The 12,699-nt window shown below is 42.9% G+C and overlaps 2 pseudogenes; both read left to right on the top strand.

Moving 5' to 3' along the window:
• The first annotated feature begins 512 nt into the window (after window positions 1-512).
• On the top strand, window positions 513-1,173 carry LOC129516135 (peptidyl-prolyl cis-trans isomerase A-like; annotated as a pseudogene).
• Window positions 1,174-6,962: 5,789 nt separating this feature from the next.
• Window positions 6,963-8,018, top strand: LOC129516496 (programmed cell death protein 10-like; annotated as a pseudogene).
• Window positions 8,019-12,699: the final 4,681 nt, after the last annotated feature.

Genomic DNA, 12,699 nt, shown 5'->3' on the forward strand with positions numbered 1-12,699 from the left:
CAGCTCAGGTCATGACCCCAGTCAGCTTCAGGCTCCCTGCCCAGCAGAGAGGCTGCTTCTCTCTCTGTCCCCTCCTTTCCCTTCCCCCACCTACCTCGCACATGCTTACTCTTCCACATGCTCTCTCTCTCTCTCTCTCTCTCTCTCTCTCTCTCTCCTTCCCACTCTCAAAATCCTTTTTAAAAGGTAGATTGGGAGTGTCTTGTTGGCTTAGTGTGTAAAGCATGCAAATCTTGATCCCAAAGTCCTGAGTTCAAGCCCCACGTTGGCCATGTAGCCTGCCTAAAACAAACAAACTAAAAACAAAAAGACTAGGTTGAAACCAAATTATGAAGAGCTTTGGATAGTAAACTGGGAAGTTTGCACGTTATTCTGTGAGCACAGGGGAGTTATGTTTTTATGATTTTGCGTGGAGGATGATGCCATCATAGATGTACTTTAAAAAGATTAATAAAGATTGTACAGCAGTCCTTGCAGAGCTGCCGCCCTGCAACAACCTGTGCCACCCAGCCATGGTCAACTCCACCACATTCTTTCAGCCCTTGGGCCGCCTCTCCTTTGAATTATTTGCAAAATTCCAAAGACAGCAGAAAACTTTCTCGCCCTGAGCACTAAGGAAAAAGGATTTGGTTATAAAGATTCCTGTTTTGGGCAGCCCGGGTGGCTCAGCGTGTACCACTGCCTTCAGCCCAGGGTGTGATCCTGGAGACCTGGGATCGAGTCCTACGTCAGGTTCACTGCATGGAGCCTGCTTCTTCCTCTGCCTGTGTCTCTGCCTCTCTCTTTCTCTCTGTCTCTCATGAATAAATAAATAAAATCTTTAAAAAAAAAAAAAGATTCCTGCTTTCACAGGATTATTTGGGTTGTGTGTGCCAGAGTAGTTATTTCACATGTCATAAGTTGCAGTGGTGGCAATTCCATCTATGGGGAGAAATTTGATGATGAGAATTTCTTCCTGAAGCATATGGATTCTGGCATCTGTCCATGGCAAATGGAGGACCCAACACGAAGTTTTTCATCTGCACTGCCAGGAATGAGTGGTTGGATGCCAAGCATGTGGTCTTTGGCAAGGTGAAAGAGGGCATGTATTTCGGGGAAGCCATGAAGAGCTATGGGCCCAGGAATGGCAGGACCAGCAAGAGGATCAACATTGCTGACTATGGACAAGTCTAATAAATTTGATTTGTATTTTTACTACAGACTGTTATTTCTATAGCTCAGGAGAGCACCCCTGTACCCCCATCTGCTTAAAATATCCTATAATCTTTGTGCTCTCACTACAGTTCTATGGATTGCATATTTTCCTTACTCCTCTCCAAGTCTAGCTGGATTGCAAAATTAAATTTATGATTATGAAATAAAAACTAAACAAAATAGATGGTATAGCTGTGATTAAAGAAGAGATTAAACTATCAGGCTAAGGGATCTCTGGGTGGCTCAGTGGTTTAGTGCCTGCCTTGGGCTCAGGTAGTGGGGCTCAGGTAGTGATCCTCGAGTCCCAGGATCAAGTCGTGCATCAGGCTCCCGGCATGGAGCCTGCTTCTCCTTCTGCCTGTGTCTGCCTCTCTCTCTCTCTCTCTCTTTGTGTCTCATGAATAAATCTTAAAAAAACTAAAAAAATAAATAAACTATCAGGCTACAATAAAAGAGGTAAAAGGCAACACATTGTTGCAATGAAAATAGGAAGGAAAGAACAAATAGGAATAGTACTGCAGGGAAAAACCACAAGAGTTTGTAGCTGGGGGCACCTGGCTGGCTCAGTTGGTAGAGCATGCAAATCGATCTCAAGGTTGTAAATTCAAACCCCACATTGCTTTAGGGATTACTTAAAAGTAATATTTTAAAAAAGTTGGGGCGCCTGGGTGGCTCAGTTGGTTAAATGTCTGCCTTCAGCTCAGGTCATGATACCAGGGTCCTGGAATCGAGCCCCACTTGGAGCTCCCTGCTCAGTGAGGAGTCAGCTTCTTCCTCTCCCTTTGCCACTCCCCCACAGCTTGTGCTCACAATCTCTGTCTCTAAAGAAACAAAGTCTTTTTTTTTTTTAAGATTTTATTTATTCATTCATGACAGAGAGAGAGAGAAAAGCAGAGACATAGGCAGAGGGAGAAGCAAGCTCCCTGCAGGGAGCCCAATGTGGGACTTGATCCTGGGTCCCCAGGATCACGCCCAAGCTGAAGACAGAGGCTCAACTGGTGAGCCACCCAGGCAGCCCAATAATATCTTTTTTTTACAAAGGTTTGTGGGGCACCAGAGTGGCTCAGTCGGTTAAGCATCTTCCTTCAGCTCAGGTCATAAACCCAGGGTCAGAGGATCCAGTCCTTCATCAGCTCCCTGTGAGGAATCTGCTTCTCCCTCTGTCTATGTCTCTGCCTCTCTGTGTCTCTCATGAATGAGTAAATAAAATCTTAAAAAAAAAAAAAAAAAAGATTGGTAGGGAAAGCTGCTGCCTTGGTCTCCCTGCTTAGCAGGGAGCCTGCTTATCCCTCTCCCTCTGACTTTTCATCCCCACTCATGCTCACTTTTGTGCTCTCTCTGCTCTCTCCCAAATAAATTTTAGGAAAAAAAAAAAAAAGGCTGATTAGATGTGTAGATTTTGTGAGGAGGGACAAAATTAAAATTGACTTCCCACCTTCCCACTGAGTCACTGGGATAATGAGTACTAGTAGTACCATTAACAAAAAATAGGATTAGGGGATGCCTGGGTGGCTCAGTGGTTGAGAATCTGCCTTCCGCTCAGGTCATGATCCTGGGGTCCTGGAATCTATCTAGTCCCTCATTGGGCTCCCTGTGAGAAGCCTGCCTCTCCCTTTCCTATGTCTCTGCCTCTCTCTCTGTCTCTCATGAATAAATTAGATCTTTAAAAAAAATACATTGATTTGTTTTATTTTAGAGAGAGATAGAGAGCGAGAGCAGGGGAGGGGCAGAGAGAGAATCCCAGGCAGGCTTTGCACTGAGCACAGAACCGACCTAGAGCTTCATCCCATGACCTTGAAATCATGAACTGAGCTGAATTGAAGAGTCAGATACTTAACCAGACACCCCCAAGGATTGTTTAACCTACCCACCCTACTCCTGATCTCCAGGGATGGGAGAAGCTGGGGACTGAGTTAGTCACCAATGGCCAATGACTTAATCATGCCTAAATAATGGAAAATTCATTTAAAAAAAAACTTAAACAGGGCAACCGGGGTGGCTCAGCAGTTTAGTGCTGCCTTCAGCCCCGCGTGTGATCCTGGGGACCTGGGATCGAGTTCCGTGTCAGGCTCCCTGCATGGAGCCTGCTTCTCCCTCTGCCTGGTCTCTGCCTCTCTCTCTCTCTCTCTCTCTCTCTCTCTCTCTCTCTCATGAATGAATAAATAAAATAAAAAAAAAAACTTCATTGTTGTTTTTTTTAAAGATTTCATTCATTCATTCATTCATGAGAGAGAGGCAGAGACACAGGCAGAGGGAGAGGCAGGCTCCATGCAGGGAGCCCAACGTGGTACCCGATCCAGGGTCTTCAGAATCAGGCCTTGGGCAGTGCTAAACCACTGAGCCACCCAGGCTGCCCCAAGGAGATCATTTTTTTTTCTTTTTTTTTAGAGAGAGAGCAGGGGGAGGGGCAGAGGGAAAGAGAATCTTAAGCGGACTCTATCCCCAGCACGGAGCCCAACTCCTGCATCGGGCTCCCTGCAAGGAGCCTGCTTCCCCTCCCTCTTCCTATATCTCTGCCTGTGTGTGTGTGTGTGTGTGTGTGTGTGTGTGTGTGTGTGTGTGTGAATAAATAAATAAAATCTTTTTTTTTTTCAATAATCTTTTTTTTTTATGATAGTCACAGAGAGAGAGAGAGAGAGAGAGAGAGGCAGAGACACAGGCAGAGGGAGAAGCAGGCTCCATGCACCGGGAGCCCGATGTGGGACTCGATCCAGGGTCTCCAGGATCGCGCCCTGGGCCAAAGGCAGGCGCCGAACCGCTGCGCCACCCAGGGATCCCAAAATCTTTTTTTTTAAGATTTTTATTTATTCATGAGACACACAGAGAGAGAGAGAGAGAGGCAGAGACAGGCAGAGGGAGAAGCAGGCTCCACGCAGGGAGCCTGACGTGGGACTCGATCCCAGGTCTCCAGGATCACGCCCTGGGCTGAAGGCGGCGCTTAACCGCTCAGCCACCCGAACTGCCCCAATAAATAAAATCTTAAAAAAATAAAATAAAATCTTTGGAAAAAATAAAGTAAAATCTTTAAGGGTGCCTGGTTGGCTCAGTTGGTAGAACATGTGACTCTTCATCTTCGGTTGTAAATTAAAGCCCCATGCTAGGTGTGGAGATTACTTTAAAAAGTAAAATCTCGGGTAGCCCAGATGGCTGAGCGGTTTAGCCCTGCCTTTGGCCAGGCAGGACCCTGGGGTCCTGGGATCAGGTCCCACGTCCCCACTTCCCCACGTCAGTCTCCCTGCATGGAGCCTGCTTCTCCCTCTGCTTGTGTCTCTGCCTCTCTCTCATGAACAAAAAATAAAAAGTAAAAAAAAGTAAAATCGTAAAAAATAAAATATAAAAAAATTGACCTTTCATAGTAAATATAATAAACTAGGAAGAGAAGGGAACTTCTTCAACATAATAAAGGCCATATATGAAAAAACCCCAGGTAACATCACACTCAATGTTGAGACCCAAAGCTTTCCCCCTAAGATCATGAACAAGATAAAATGCCTCCTTTCCCCAGCTATTCAGTGTAGTACTAGAAGTTGTTAGCCAAAGCAATTAGGAAATACAAAGAATTAAAAGGCACTTGAACTACAAAGGAAGAAGTAAAATGACTTCTGTTTGTAGACTTGAACTTTTTTTTTTAGACTTGACCTTTTTTTTTAGACTTGACCTTTTAAGCAGAAAATACATACTAAAGGTTCAACAAAACAAAACGTGTTAGATCTTACTAACTCAGTAAAGTTGAAAGACACAAAATCAACTTGCAAAATCGCTTATATTTATTCATGAGAGATACAGAGAGAGAAGCAGAGACACAGGCAGAGGGAGAAGCAGGCTCCACGCAGGGAGCCCAACGTGGGACTCGATCCCGGGTCTCCAGGATCGCGCCCTGGGCCAAAGGCAGGCGCCAAACCGCTGCGCCACCCAGGGATCCCCTGATTCAACAATTCTATATGTTATTCAGTGCTTATCATAAGTGCACATAAGATCCTGACCTGAGCTGAAGGCAGACGCTCAACCACTGAGCCACCCAGATGCCCCAATAAGTGCATAATCCTCATTCCCTATTCCACTCATCTCCCTCACATCCCTTCTGCTAACCCTCAGTTTGTGTATATATAGTTAAGAGTCTTTTGGGGGTGCCTGGGTGGGCAATCAACTCTTGATCTCAACTCAAGTTTTGATCTCAGGATTGTAAGTTCAAGCCCTGTGTTGAGCTTCACACTAGGTGTGGAGTATTTAAAAAAAAAAAAAAAAAAGAGTGATTTGTCTCTTTTTCTTCCTTTTTTTTTAAGAGTTAGAGTGTGCACATATGTGGTTGGTGGGTTGGGGGTAAAGGGAGAGGGAGAGAGTCTTAAGCAGGTTCTTTACCCAGCGCAGAGCCCAAGGCAGGGCTCCATCTCATGACCCTGACATCATGTCCTGAGCCGAAATCAAGAGTTGGATGCTTAACTGACTGAACCTCACACATGCCTTTGTTGGTTTCTTAAATTGCACATATGAATGAGATCATATGGTATTTGTCTTTCTCTGACTGGTTATTTTACTTGGCATCATATTCTCTAGATCTATCCATGTTGCTGCATGTGGCAAGATTTCATTCTTTTTAATGGTTTAACAATATTCCATTGTGTATATATACCACATCTTTGTCCATTCATCTATTGATAGACACTTGGATTACTTCTATAGTATGGCTATTGTAAATAATGCTCCAATAAACATAGGTGTGCATGTATCTTTTTGGTATTCTTTGGGTAAATACCCAGTAATGGAATTGCTAGCTCACATGGTACTTCTAATTTTCATCTTTTTTTTTAAGATTTTATTTATTTATTCATGAGAGAGAGAGGCAGAGACACAGGCAGAGGGAGAAGCAGGCTCCATGCAGTGAGCCTGACGTGGGATTTGATCCTGGGTCTCCAGGATCACGCCCTGGGCTGAAGGCAGGCACTTAACCGCTGAGCCACCCAGGAATCCCTAATTTTCATCTTTTTGAGGAAGTTCCATACTGTTTTTCACAGTGACTGCACCAGTTTACATTCCCACCAATAATGCAAGAGGGTTCCTTTTTCTCCACCTCCTCGCCAAAAATTGTTTCTTGTGTTATTTTAGGCATTCTCACAGGTGTAAGGTGATATTTAATTGTAGTTTTGATTTGCATTTCCCTGATGAGTGATGCTGAGCATCTTTTCATGTGTCTGTTGGCCATCTATCTTCTTTGGAGAAATATCTGTTCATGTCTTCTGCCCATTTTTTATTGGATTGGGGTTTTGGTGTTGAATTGTATAAATTATGTATATATTTTGTATACTAACCCTTTGTTGGGCATGTCATTTGCAAATATCTTTCCCATTCAGTAGATTATTTTTTCATTTTGATGGTTTGTTGCTATGCACAAGCTTTTCATGTTGATGTAGTCCCAATAGTTTATTTCTGCTTTTATTTCCCTTGCCTCAGGAGACATATCTAGAACATTGCTGCCATGGCTGATGTCAGATAAATTACCACCTATGCTCTATAACCAGGGTTTTTATGATATTAGGTCTCACATTTAGCTCCTTAATCCATTTTGAATTTTCTAAATTTTCTTTATTCAGGTAATTTTTACACCTAACGTCGGTCTTAAAATTCATGAATCCAAGATCAAGAGTCACACCCTCCTCAACTGAGCCAGCCAGGTGCCCCATTTTGGCAGGTGCCAAACCACTGCACCACCCAGGGATCCCCCTCCTCCTCTGAATTTTAGAACTGCTTGTTCTACTGTAGCTGCCTTTTGGATGAGGATGACAATGGAAGAGATGAAGAATGAAGCTGAGACCACTTCCATGGTTTCTACACCCCTCTATGCAGTAATGTATCCTATGTTTAATGAGCTAGAATGAGTAAACCTGTCTGCAGCTCAGATACTGAAAGCAGCTTTCATTAAGGCTTAAAAAGAAAATCCAGGACTCAAACAAGACGTTATGAAAATTTTAGAGAAAAAAAAAGTGTAGAACTTAACTTCACAGAGTCTCTCCTTCAAACAGCAGCTAATGATGGAGAAGAGCATATGACTGAATGAACAGATCCAGAATTGCAGAAGCTAAATGAAAAGGCATGAACATTTAAACAAATTCTCAATAAGATCCCAGATAAGATCAATGACAGAGACATTTCTGCAATCAAGGTTATAGCTAGTGTAATAAAAGAATTTAATATAAATGAATAGGGACCCCTGGGTGGCGCAGTGGTTTGGCGCCTGCCTTTGGCCCAGGGCGCGATCCTGGAGACCCGGGATCGAATCCCACATCGGGCTCCTGGTGCATGGAGCCTGTTTCTCCCTCTGCCTGTCTCTGCCTCTCTCTCTCTGTGTGTGTGACTGTCATAAATAAATAAAAATTAAAAAAAATAATATAAATGAATAATGTCTTCAAGAAGTATCAATACCAGAACTGCAGCGCACTTGAATACTGAAAGAAAGAATTTGTAAAGGGGATCCCTGGGTGGCACAGCGGGGGGATCCCTGGGTGGCGCAGCGGTTTGGTGCCTGCCTTTGGCCCAGGGCGCGATCCTGGAGACCTGGGATCGAGTCCCACGTCGGGCTCCCGGTGCATGGAGCCTGCTTCTCCCTCTGCCTGTGTCTCTGCCTCTCTCTCCCTCTTTGTGTGACTATCATAAATAAATAAATAAAAAATTTAAAAAAAAAAAAAGAATTTGTAAAGTACTCCAAAGGTTTCAGTGTTACTCTGAAAACCTATTATAAAGATGGCAAGGCAATAAATATGTTCATAAGTGTCAACTGTTTAATTCATCAAACCAACTTGATAATTCAGGCCTTCAAAACTGTGGCATGAAATTTGTATATGTTGAAAACATACTGCTCTGGGCGCCTGGGTGGCTCAGTCGGTTAAATGTCTGCCTTCGGCTCAGGTCATGATCTCAGGGTCCTTGGATAGAGTCCCATATCGTGCTCCCTGCTCAGTGGGAAGTCTGCTTCTCCCTCTCCCTCTGCCTCTTCTCTATTCATGCTCTCTCTTTCTCTCTCAAATAAATAAATAAAAAATATTTGAAAGTGATATGCTGTAAATATTGTATTTAACAATATTTGGTAACAAATATTTAATAAATAGTTTACATCTGTTAAGATTATAGTGGAAGTTTTACTTTCTCCTTACCTACTTGGATGCCTATCATTTCTTTTTCCTTTCCTTTTTTTTTTTTAAAGATTTTATTTATTTATTCATGAGAGACACAGAGAGAGAGGCAGAGACATAGAGAGGGAGGAGAAGCAGGCTCTATGCAGGGAGCCCGATGCAGGACTGGATCCTAGGAACTTGGGATCAGGCCCTGAGTCAAAGGTAGGCGCTCAACTGCTGAGCCACCTAGTCATCCTTCTTTTTCCTTTTCTTGTCTGATTTCTGTGGCAAGGACTTTCAGTACCATGAATAAAAAAGCAGAAACATTTTTGATATAGCATCTGGGGCTATAAACTTATAAAAAAATCATGGTGCACAGGGTGCTGGCTGGTTCAATTGGTAGGACTCTTGACTCCTGATCTCAGGGTCATGAGTTTGAGCCCCACGTTGAGTGGAGAGATTACTTTAAAAAAAGAAATCATGGTGCTGTAGAGGTGGCTCTCACGGTAAGATACAGCACTTCTCACAGCTGCTGTGTTAATGGGTACTTTATACTCCATTGAAAATCCTTTAAAACAATCACCAGGTCATTAAATCACACGCTTAAGTATGAATCTCCCAACTTTGTTGAAAAATTTCCTATAATGGAAACAACACTTTACTTGACTTGTCTTGAGTAGAATATCCATACATGGCAGTGAACTAAGCACTACAAGAAGGAAATAGGACATTAAAAATATGATGAGTCATTGCCTCCGGGAGCTTGCAGTTTAGTGTTTTTTTAAGTTATTGTGTTATATGTAAAGATAGGCTAATTATTTTATTTTAAATATTTCAAAATTATTTTATTTTAAATCTGTTTAAATTTTTATTTTTATATATTTTAAAAGATTTTATTTATTCATTTAGGAGAGAGTGAGAGATAAAAAATGAGTGTAAGTGGGGGAAGGGGGCTTCTCCCTCTGCCTGTGTCTTCTCTACCTCTCTCTCTCTCTCTCTCTCTCTCTCTCTGTCTGTCTCTCATGAATAAATAAATAAATCTTAAAAAAAAAAAGAAAGTGGGGGGAGGGGTAGAGGGAGAAGCAGACTCCCCATTGAGTAGGGAGCCCAATGCAGGGCTCAATCCCAGGACTTTGGGATCATGACCTGAGCCAAAGGCAGACACTTAACCAACTGAGCCACCCAGGCGCCGCTGAATTTGTTTAAATTTTTAAAAATATGTTTTACCTTTATAACACAAATGTATTTATGAAGATACACATGGGGATACCTGGGTGGCTCAGTGGTTGAGTGCCTGCCTTTGGCACAGGTCGTGATCCTGGGTCTTGGGATGGAGTCCCGTATCAGGTTCCCCACAGGGATCCTGCTTCTCCCTCTGTCTGTGTCTTTGCTTCCCTCTCTCTGTTGCTCATGAATAAATAGAATCTTTTATTTTTATTTTTATTTATTTATGATAGTCACAGAGAGAGAAAGAGAGAGAGAGAGAGAGAGAGAGAGGCAGAGACACAGGCAGAGGGAGAAGCAGGCTCCATGCACCGGGAGCCCGATGTGGGATTTGATCCTGGGTCTCCAGGATCGCGCGCCAAAGGCAGGCGCCAAACCGCTGCGCCACCCAGGGATCCTCGAATAAATAGAATCTTAAAAAAAAAAAAATACACATGAAAAATTCTCACAACGTGTGATTAAGTATAAAAGCAAAGAAATAAAATCACATAGTCACTATTACTGCATTGTTACAAATACAATTATACGGGCAGCCCAGGTGGCGCAGCGGTTTAGCGCCTCCTGCAGCCCGGGGTATGATCCTGGAGACCTGCATGGAGCCTGCTTCTCCCTCTGCCTGTGTCCTCTGCTTCTCTCTCTCTCTCTCTCTCTCTCTCTCTCTCTCTCTCTCTCTCTGAATAAATAAATAAATCTTTAAAAAAATACAATTATACTTAGAAAACAATAAAAATGCATTAAAAGAAGATTAAAATCGGGTTTTTAGAAAATATTTTATTCATTTATTTGAGAGAGAAAGCAGGTGAGGGACTGCAGTGGGGATGAGCAGAGTGGAAGGGAGATGGACAAGTAGACTCCACACAGAGCTCCATGCGGGGCTCCATTCTAGGACCCCAGGATCATGACCTGAGCTGAAACCAAGAGTCAGACCCCCAACAGACTGAGCCATGCAGACACCTTTTAGGGATTCTAATTGTTTTATTTTCAGCTTTTTCTTTGTGTTTGTTATTTTTATTTATTTTTGTATTTTAATAAATATCTTTACATATTACTTTTATTTTTTAATTTTTAAAAAGATTCTATTTATTTTATTTAAGATTTTTCCAGGACTCTGGGATCATGCCCTGAGCCTTTTTTTTTTTTTTTTTTCAGATTTTGTTTGTTTATTCATGAGAGACACAGAGAAAGAGAGAGAGAGGCAGAGACACAGGCAGAGGGAGAAGCAGGCTCCATGCAGGGAGCCTGAAGTGGGACTCGATCCTGAGTCTCCAGGATCAGGCCCTGGGCTGTAGGCGGTGCTAAATCACTGAGGCACCCAGGAGTCCCTTATTTATTTATTTGACACAAAGAGAGAGCACAAGCAGGGGGAGTGGTAGGCAGAGGAGAGGGAGAAGCAGACTCCCTGCTGACAGGGAACTGAATGCAGGGATCGATCCCAGGGCCTCAGGATCATGACTTGAGCTCAAGGTAGATGCTTAACCAGCTAAGCCACAGATGATCCTATGCATTAATTTTAAAGGATAAAAAGGTGAACCAAAAGAAATAAAAATAACTTTTTCTGCTACAATAACATTCTTCTGTAGATTGCCTTTTCCATTTAATATATCGTGTGTGTGTGTATTCATATATTAGGTATATTCTACACCCAAAGTGGGACTCAGACTCCTGAAAAACATGTGTTACCTTAAAAAAATATATGTATTACCTTTATAACACAAATGTATTTATGAAGATACATGGGGCAAAAAAAAAAAAAAAAAGATACACATGGGGACACCTGGGTGGCTCATCGGTTTAGCGTCTGTCTTTGGTTGGGGGCATGGTCCCAGAGTCCCGGGATGGAGTCCCACTTCAGGCTCCCTGCAAGGAGCCTGCTTCTCCCTCTGCCTATGTCTCTGCCTCTCTGTGTGTGTCTCTCATGGATAAATAAATGAAATTTTTTTTAAAAAGATTTATTTGAGAGAGAGGAAAAAGGCATAGGAGCAAAGAGAGGGAAAGAGAATCTCAAGCAGACTCCCTGCTGAGCACAGAGCCCAATGCAGGGCTCAATCTCATGACCCTGAGATAATGACCTGAGCCTAGGAGATCCCTGGGTGGCTCAGTGGTTTAGCGCCTGCCTTTGGCCCACGCGTGATCCTGGAGTCCCAGGATGGAGTCCTGAGTCGGACTCCCAGCATGGAGAGCCGGGATAAGTAAACAAATCTTTAAAAAAAAAAAAAAAAAAAGGTAATGTACAGCATGGTACTGGACTCCCAAAAAAAGTGACCTGAGCCTAAATTAAGAGTCGGTCATTTAACTAACTTAGCAACCCAAGTGCCCCTATTCTAATAGTTTTTCAGTTAATTGTCTTGACTCTTCATAGTGTATTGCTGAAAATTTAGTCTCTTCCTTTATAAACTATATTGTTCCTATTTACTTTTCATTTCTCCATATCTATGGAGTTTCAGAGAAATATTGAATGAGAGATTAAAATGGGCATTTATTGGGGAACCTGGGTGGCTCAGTCCATTTATCACCTGCCTTTGGCTTGGGTCATGGTCCTGAGGTCCTGGGTTCAGTCCCACATCCGGCTCCCTGCTCAGCAGGGAGTCTACTTCTTCCCCTCCCTCTGCCTGCTACTCTTTTTTTTTTTTAATTTTTATTTATTTATGATAGTCACACACACAGAGAGGGAGAGAGAGAGAGAGAGAGGCAGAGACACAGGCAGAGGGAGAAGCAGGCTCCATGCATCGGGAGCCCGACGTGGGATTCGATCCCGGGTCTCCAGGATCTGCGCCTTGGGCCAAAGGCAGCCGCTAAACTGCTGCGCCACCCAGGGATCCCCTGCCTGCTACTCTGCCTACTTCTGCTCTCTCTCTGTCAAATAAATACATAAATAAAATAAAAAGGGTATTTATTGTTAAATTCCATATTTTTAAAAAAGATTTTATTTTTTATTCTTGAGAGACACAGAGGCAGAGACACAGGCAGAGAGAGAAGCAGGCTCCTAGCAGGGAGCCCAATGTGGGACTCAATCCCTGGACAATGATCAAGCTCTGAGCTGAAGGCAGATGCTCAACGTTGAGCCACCCAGGTGGTAAATTCAATACTTTAATGTAAATTTCTAATATTTCACCATTAAGAGTAGTGTTTTCTATTGGTTTCTGATAAATAGTTGTTGTTGTCATCATTTGTATTG

This window comes from Nyctereutes procyonoides, unplaced genomic scaffold, assembly GCF_905146905.1.
Source record: "Nyctereutes procyonoides isolate TBG_1078 unplaced genomic scaffold, NYPRO_anot_genome, whole genome shotgun sequence".
Taxonomy (NCBI): domain Eukaryota; kingdom Metazoa; phylum Chordata; class Mammalia; order Carnivora; family Canidae; genus Nyctereutes; species Nyctereutes procyonoides.